Here is an 8,707-nt window from a genome sequence, read left to right on the forward strand (position 1 = left end):
GAAACTACTCATATTGAAGACATGTAACAAAGCTTTTCACAGAACCGGTGTCGTGAACCGATTTTATTGCTCTATTTTTTAGGATAAGTTTAGAAAATTGTACCTATTGAATACTTTTAGTATTAGTGATATGAATCTGGCCGGACATGGCGTGCTAATGGTTGGAAGGAGATTTAAGACGCAGTGTTGCCTCAGACTTTCAAAGTTTGATTGTGATTAAGAATGAAAAATCAAACATGTTCAACCTTTCGAAGGAGTTAAAAGAAGAATATAATGAAGTAGTGTTGAGCAACCAAGCATGCGAGTGCACTAAAATGATCGAGAAGACAGCAACTGGCGCGCCCCCGCGCAACATGACATGCAGCTGCGCGCGCACCCGCGCCAGAAACGGTGGTGCAATAGCGCGCGCACCCGCGCCAGATTAAGCGCCACCGCGCGCCCCGTGCTGGAACATGGCAGAACATCGCGCACAGTCGCGCCCCTCGCAGTGTAGAAATTTTATTCGCAACCCTTGTTTCGATTTCTTGCTCTGTTTGGTTATATATCAGTTGTAAAACACTATGAAAATAATTATCTGGAGTTTTATAAAAATATTTTGATTTTTCTCTCAAACTTTCCAAAGCTTTTGTTTTGTTCTTAAAAATCAAACTTATCAAAGATTTCATCTTTGTGGCGTTTGTCAATTGTTTTCACACGGATTGTCAAAGACGAGTTCTTTGAAGGTTTGTCTGAAATTCGATTGTTTCTATCGTGAATATTTGTTGCTAAGTTTTCATCGCATAGAGGTGAATATCACAAAAACCGTTGCTTGTTTCAAAAGATCGGGACAACCCAACGTTCTTTGTTCATTGAATCAAGGGCGTGACTATGTTTTTGAGTGCGTTTGTTTTTCGTGATTGAAGAATCGCATCAATTAGTCTTATAAACCGCTTCTATAAATTGTTCTTATTGATATAATTATTAGGAGCATTCGGGAAACTGCTCATATTGAAGACATGTAACAAAGTTTTTCACAGAACCGGTGTCGTGCACCACTTTTATTGCTCTATATTTTAGGATAGGTTTAGAAATTGCACCTATTAAATAATTTTAGTATTGGTCGTATAAACCGCTTCTATAAATTGTTCTTATTGATATAACTATTAGGAGCATTCGGGAGCTGCTCATATTGAAGACCTGTAACAACGGATTTCAAAGAACCGGTTTCGTAGACCTCTTTTATTGCTCTATTTTTTAGGATGAGTTTATAAATTGTATCTATTAAATAATTTTAGTATTGGTAGTATAAATTGTTTTTATAAATTGCTCTTATTGATATAACTATTATGAGCATTCCGAAAACTGCTTATATTGAAGACATGAAACAATGGTTTTCACAAAACCAGTGTTGTTGACCACTTTTATTGCTCTAGTTTTTATGATTTTTTTGAAAATTATATCTATTGAATACTTTTTGGCTTTGGTTTTATATACCAATTATATGATCCGCTTCTAGTAGGAGCATTCTAAGCACTGATCATATGTATAAACATTTTATATATACACATGTAAGAATACATGGTGTATACATAATATATATCACTACAAAAAAATTTACGAATAACGACGGAATTTTCTGTCGCTATTCTGTCACTGAAAGTATTTAGCGACATAATAGCGACGGAATATCGATCGTCAAAGAATTTAGCGTCGCGGACTTGTATAACGACGGAAACTGCAATTCTGTCGTTAGTTACGACGGAATATTTATGTTTGTCGTTAAATAATAACGACGAAAATTTAAATTTTGTCGCAATATTTTAGTGACGGAAAAATATTTCGTCGCTAAATTTGCGACAGAAATTATATATCCTTCACTAAAACAGCGACCAAAATTATAAAGGCGTCGGTAAATTTAGGGACAAAATATAAATCTGTCTCTAAAATTAGTGACAAAATGATAATTTTCGTTACTAAGTTTAGTGACGGATTTATAATTTCCGTCGTTAAATGTTGAATTGGGCAGCCCCCCTGATCCCTTTTTTTTATTAATTCCCTTTTATCCAACACAATTTCTAATTCAACAAATCCAATACAGTGTCAATTTTCCAACCAAGAATATACATAATAAAATCACATCAAATTAAAATAAACACCTTCATTCCACCTATTAACATTCAAAACATATTAATCCATCCATATCCAAAAATATCAACACGCCCCCCTGCTTACTTACAAAATCATGAGTAGCCACATTTCCAAAAAGAGTGGCCACATTTCAAAATGAATCGTAATTCAATGACCAAAATATGGAGACAAAATGGCTTCAATACTTACAAAAAAAGCCTATTAACCATGACATATCTTAGGGGACTATGGTTGTGTGCTATCATAGTCATAATCTTGAGCACTCGAAGAAGAGATGGATTGGGGGTCAATAAGTGCATGCTCCATCAAGTAACCAACTTGCTGCCTCAAGGTAGTCAACTCCTTTGTAAGTTCCTCTACTTTAGAAGTCGCAGCGGCAGCTTCAGCTTTAGCGGCAGCCACATCCATATAGTTATCACGTGTGTGTGTTGCACGTCCCGACATAGCTTCATGATACAACACCTCAGCCTGCGAGCCAACACCATACAATTTTCTATTTTTAACCCCACCAACAGCCAATATATAGAGTTCATTTTGAACCTCTGGGGTTGGATTCTGTGGTGACTCACAATCAGCATCAAGTTGTGATGCTTCAAGAAACCGATCATTCATCTCGGCCTAGGATAACAAAGAGAAATTAATTGATTTACAACAATTGCATCAGTCATAGATAAAAATGCATAATTCAACAATCTTTCTTATATATAAGACTCACATCAAGAGCCTTTGACCTAGCATCAACCCATGTACCATCTTTTTTCTGTTGAATAACTCATAAGCACTTGCATCACGGCCCAAATCCTCACGCTTCAAAACCAACGATGCTTAGAAATTTATATATATGCATTATTCATTGACATAGTATAACAGAAATTTAAACTAACCATTTTAATAGAATGTTGAATAAAACAGCGAGAACCTCCAATGTGTTTAACCACCCCTGTTCCTGGCCCTTCAGGCTCTGTATTCCTATTATTTTTAGCTTTTTCTGACTTATCCTGCCACTGAGAGAAACTCCAGATTTCCTTCCACTTGTTCCAAATTTGGATATTAACCCCAAGTGGGAGTTTAGGCTTTGTACGCCAACTGCAAAGTGTTTTCCTATACTGATCGGCTGCAAGTGTTATACATGTAGCCCTAATATGAGCATCATGATCAGGACGTCAACGATACTATTTCTGCATTTCAAATCAACTAAATAAATATTTGAATTTAAATAAAAAATTATTTAATTAACAATATTTACATAATATATACATTTGTAAATAAGTTCCCGCGAGAAACATAAAACAAAAGCCATATTCAAGTTTCTACCCCTCACCAGTATTTCATTTAATCCTACATTTTAGTTAACCACGAGTCCAAAATGCTTTATATCTGTACATGTCTATTTTTCTTACTATATAACTTTTGGACCAGGAAACTACAACATGAACAATACATGCAATACCTTTTAGAAAGACCAAGAAAAGTTCAAAACCACTGTGATCATGAAGAGAGATTATTTGAATTCGAGAATTATATTTGTTACCTCTGCCAAAAAGAGGTTCAATAAAAAAAATTCCAAAATAAATCAATAAAAGATCAATCAAAAATTTAATCAGAAACATACTCGAGTTAAGATTGAAATTTAACTTAACTAATTCATATTCTAAAATCTAAACAATCATCAAATTCAATTCCTTTATTAGCAACAACCACCGACAACAGCCTCTGTTCAGAAACTCTAACAATCTCAAGACAGGTTTTGTAAATGACAAACCAACAAAATATTTGGCATACAATTACAATTTTCACAAGATTCTTTATTTGCAAGGGACCAGCACAAAACTCTGAGAAGGAAACAGAACATGAAACATAATTCTATGCAACAAAATTGATAATTTTAACATAGATAAATAATCTTCGCATTCACAATGGAACAGCAAACAACTCTAAGAAGGAAACAGAAAATGAAGTTGGTCCAACGTGGATCTCTGCAACAAATTCGATATCTACAAAGATATCTAGATATCAAAAAAGGAGATCAATTTATCAAAAATAAGGTAGCGGAATGAACAGTCAGCATGCATATCATATATTGGACCACTCGGCAGAGAGGCACAAAATGCCTCAAAAAATTCGATAGATTTCGAGACCCCACTAATTTCCATGGTTATGAGTATAAAGACAACGGTGTTCAAACATAGGATCTTCAAAAGATTTTGCATGCACATGATGTAACACACTCTTAATCCTCAGAGTTTTCGAAAATCTTACATAATAAAGTTAAATCTCCAACTCCTCCTGCCGGCTTCTCCATCATTTGGTACGCAAATGTCTTGCAACTTAGGATCAAACATAAACATGTTTGATATCACGGAAGGCTTGCAAATGTTCCACTATCATCAGAGCAAAATATAACAACGACGACGATATTTTTTAAAAAGTTCGAACTAATCAAACCCGACCCGCTGAATGTTTAAATTAAATATAAATTATAGTATCGACAGTGGAAAGATTATTATAGTTGAAAAACGTCAGGCTCCGACTCTACCTGTGTAGTTTTTAAAGATCTATTATTTAAGATCTTTTCAAAATAAATATGAGAAAAAAAATTGATTTGGTTCACGCTAAATTCATATGGATAGAACATATTTTAAAATATTAAGCATCTAGTATGCTTCAATGGCAATGATTTAATGTCAAGAAAACACAACGTAAACATTGCTTGTTGGATCCAAATTTGAAATAAAGAAATGCAGTCTTTTTTCAAAGGAATTAGGTTGGCGTCATGTTTCTTTTCCTTATTATTTAATTGGCGAATTACGTCAAACAGTTGGCAAGCAATGTATCTAAATCCAAACCGTTCAGCAAAAAAATACAGTCAAAATATATATCAGTCATGATAAAACAGGCAGATTAAAAGTTTGATGCACCATAAGTTGCAAATCAAGGAGTTATTAATTGAAAGTATAGAATTTTTGAAAGGAACAATATGAACACTTGTACCGGAGTTTACGGGAACTCGTCGGAGTTTACCGGAACTTGCCGAAAAACTTTAAATCTCGACCGAAACTAAGCTGGAAAAACAAGGGAACTGAAATGGCTTCAAATACTACCTCAAAAAACAGCAAAACTACTAAGTTACAAGCACAAGCTCACCTAATTCGAACCAAGAAGCACAAGCAGAGGAAGCTCACGCACGGCTCGCTAACAGGGCTCGATCTGCTCTTTCTTACCGTTCCAGCCTCTACAACCGTTGTCCAGAACTCAGCTACCTTCTACGGTGGTTGCTGCTCCGATTCCGGTAACTGCACGATCCGTTTCTGGTAAGGAAAGAAGGACGACGGGTTTGGGGAAGAAAAGGGGTTACGACCGTTTTGGGGAAGAAGGGCTATGGGTTTGTATGTTTTATGTCTTAATTATGCCATATATTAATTTCTAACCTTAATTAACGACAACTTAAAAGTTTTTGTTGTTAATTAACGACTAAAAAATTATTTGTCGGTAAATTACCGACAATTTTTAAAAATCCGTCGTTAGTTGTGACACAAAAATAAATTATGTCGTTATATTATATTTATGACAAATTTTTTATTTCCGTCGTTAATTAATGACAATTTATTTAATTTCCATCGTTAAATACAATTTTTCTTGTGGTGTATATATATATATATAAGATATACACTTGTATATATGTATATACATTACATGTAAACGTTACATAAAGAAACAAAATAAATGGGGAAAAAAAACACAATCTCCTCAAGGGATGAGCTAAAAGCTCAGTTTAACTGAACTTGACCGAATTAAATCAGAAATTATATATATTCAATTTAATTAATAATTTGGTTTTCTTTTTAAAAAAAATATTGGTCAATTCGATTTAAACAGTTTGATATTTACTTTGAATTTAAAAAAACGGTTAAACTGATTATAAACCGATATACATTTTTATATATTTAAATTAATTTTAAAAAACCAATTATTATTGGCCTTACTTTTTAAAATTAATTTTAGAAAACCAATTTAAAAAAAACAATTATTATAAACCGTATTTCCTAAACCCACAAGAATCACCCAACTTCATCTTCATTTTTCTTTCGTCTAATTTTTGTCTATCGCTCTGATTTCATTTCACTTTTACCCTAACCAAATAAATTTTGAATCAACGAGAGAGAACTCGATTCTTGTGAAAGGTAAATCTTTTTAATTTTATTTCTCGTTTTTTCTCATCTTTATTTGCGAAAATGATTTTATAAACTGAGCGATTTACTTGGAGATTTTATTCAATTTTGAGTTTTCTACTAATCTATTTGAAATTTTATTAAGTTTTGAGTCTTCTTCTAATTTAGTGGTGGCCATAATGTTCAGTGGAAAATGGCCTACTCGATTCAATTCCAGAGGCTTTGATTTATTAAATAATTATTGTAAATTAATGAGTCAGGGTGAAACATTCAACTAGTTAATATCCAAAGTGTGTGTTGACATACATATGATTGATTTAAGAATAAATTGATCTGCACTCCTTAGATCCCAAATACAAATTATCTGTCAATACTTGTCGAAAAAGTTATTTGTTTGCACTCCATAGCCTACAAAAAATTTTGTTTGCACTCCCTAAGTCTACATTTTTCTTGGACGAAAATTAAGTGTCAAATATTAAAAATATAGTACTAATATATGATATTTTAATTACCAATTGTTTCGGATCTAGTACTAATATATGAATTTTGAAAACCCAAACATAGATAACAAATATTGATATTAATGACATGTGTCTTTTCGGATGGAAGTTGGTATAAAACATTAAAAATATGGTACTAATATATGATATTAAGTAGCAACTGTTTTAGATGTAATACAAAAGATAAGATTTTAACATAAATTTAGAAAACTTTATTAATACTAACATTTTCTAAACATATTTTGAGTACTGAAAAATCATATATCAGTATCATATCTGAATTCAAATATCATATATTAGTAAGTACCATATTTTCAATGTTTTGTATTGATTTTCATCCGAAAATACAAATGTGTAATCAATATCAATATTTGATATATATATATATATATGTATGTATAAATATATATTTGAGTACCCAGAAAACATATAATAGTATCATATCTAAAAAAATTAGTACTCAAATATCATATATTAATATTGTATTTTAAATGTTTTGTATCGAATTTTATCTAAGAAAATAAATGTGGACTTAGAGAGTGCAAACTGTGATCAAAGAGTGTAAATAAATAATTTTTTGACAATGACTAACATAAATTTTTTGCTTAGATTTAGGGAGTGCATAGTAATTTACTCTTATCCATTCAATTAAAAAGACTATTTATCTATTTAATTAAAAATATGACAATTAGTAATGACTAAGTGAGAGAGATTAGAAGGGCTGAGTCAAATGACGTGTACTACAAGCAACAAATATTTTATGAAATAAATATTTCAAATTTTCTTGGTTTTAATTAAATGTGCATGTATTAGGTTTAATGACTTGATTGTAATTACTTTTTTATTTTAAAATAATTAAGTTAAATAATTAAATTTTATATTTATAAAATGTATTAGAAAATATTGGTTTATAGTTGATATTAAGATACATATTTGAATTTTATAACATACTAGAGTTAAAATACAATAGATAGAGTCAAATTTTAACACCAAATATTAAAAAATGACAAAAAACTTGTGTGAGACGGTCTCACGGGTTGTATTTGTGAGACGGTCTCACGGGTTGTATTTGTGAGACGGATCTCTTATTTGAGTTATCCATGAAAAAATATTATTTTTTATGCTAAGAGTATTACTTTTTATTATGAATATCGGTAGGGTTGGCCTGTCTCACAGATAAAGATCTCTGAGACCGTCTCATAAAATACCTACTCTAAAAAAATAAACACACACCAACACACATATACCATAAAAAAATAAAAATTATCATCTTCCTCAAAATCTTCTCTCTCATCTCATCGTGATTTTTCTCTCCCCCATAAACAAAATCTCAACCAACCTTAGCATTTAATAATGAATGAAGTTTTTAAAAAATCTAAACTATCATTCAAAATTCATCGACCATAAACCGTTATTTCATTTAAATTTTTATATCTCTCTCAATATCTTTTCTTTTATTCGTTGATTATAATTCTCAAAATATTTGAACCATCACAGGATAAAATTATCTTAACATCTACATTATTTGCATATAAATTACATGAAATCTTTAATTCGTAAATAAGATTAATTTTTTAATAATTCATAAAAATTGGGAATGGATGGTAAAAAATCGATTTTTAATAAATTTTATCATGAATCTTGGTTGGTTGGTTTGTTTTATCTCATCTTCAAATGAGTTGATAAAATCATAACTCAACCTAATTTTTTATAGACAGATTGCATACACCCCACTCTGTTAGAGATATTCAATATTCATTGCCTCAATCAAATTCTCTTTGTGTTATTTATATTTGAATTTCATAAAAAAAATATTAGCATTTAAATTTACAAAACGAAAATATCTTAAATAATTTGTTGCATTAATTTAACCAAACAATGTTTGAAGTGATCCCCGTGAAGTTTTCGACT

At 31.4% G+C, this 8,707-nt stretch overlaps 1 long non-coding RNA gene across 4 annotated transcripts; it reads right to left on the bottom strand.

Moving 5' to 3' along the window:
* Positions 1-2,141: 2,141 nt before the first annotated feature.
* Positions 2,142-5,509, bottom strand: LOC142523620 (uncharacterized). 4 transcript variants are annotated; one of them, XR_012814781.1, is made up of 5 exons: positions 5,272-5,509; positions 4,387-5,189; positions 3,012-3,305; positions 2,843-2,934; positions 2,142-2,745 (listed from the first exon to the last, which is right to left on the bottom strand). It is a non-coding gene; the product is annotated as an uncharacterized LOC142523620 (long non-coding RNA). The 4 variants fall into 4 exon arrangements; XR_012814779.1 differs by having other exon boundaries at positions 4,387-4,493; positions 5,119-5,509; XR_012814780.1 differs by having other exon boundaries at positions 5,119-5,509.
* Positions 5,510-8,707: the final 3,198 nt, after the last annotated feature.

The sequence above is a fragment of the Primulina tabacum genome, chromosome 14 (assembly GCF_025594145.1).
Source record: "Primulina tabacum isolate GXHZ01 chromosome 14, ASM2559414v2, whole genome shotgun sequence".
Classification (NCBI taxonomy): Eukaryota; Viridiplantae; Streptophyta; class Magnoliopsida; order Lamiales; family Gesneriaceae; genus Primulina; species Primulina tabacum.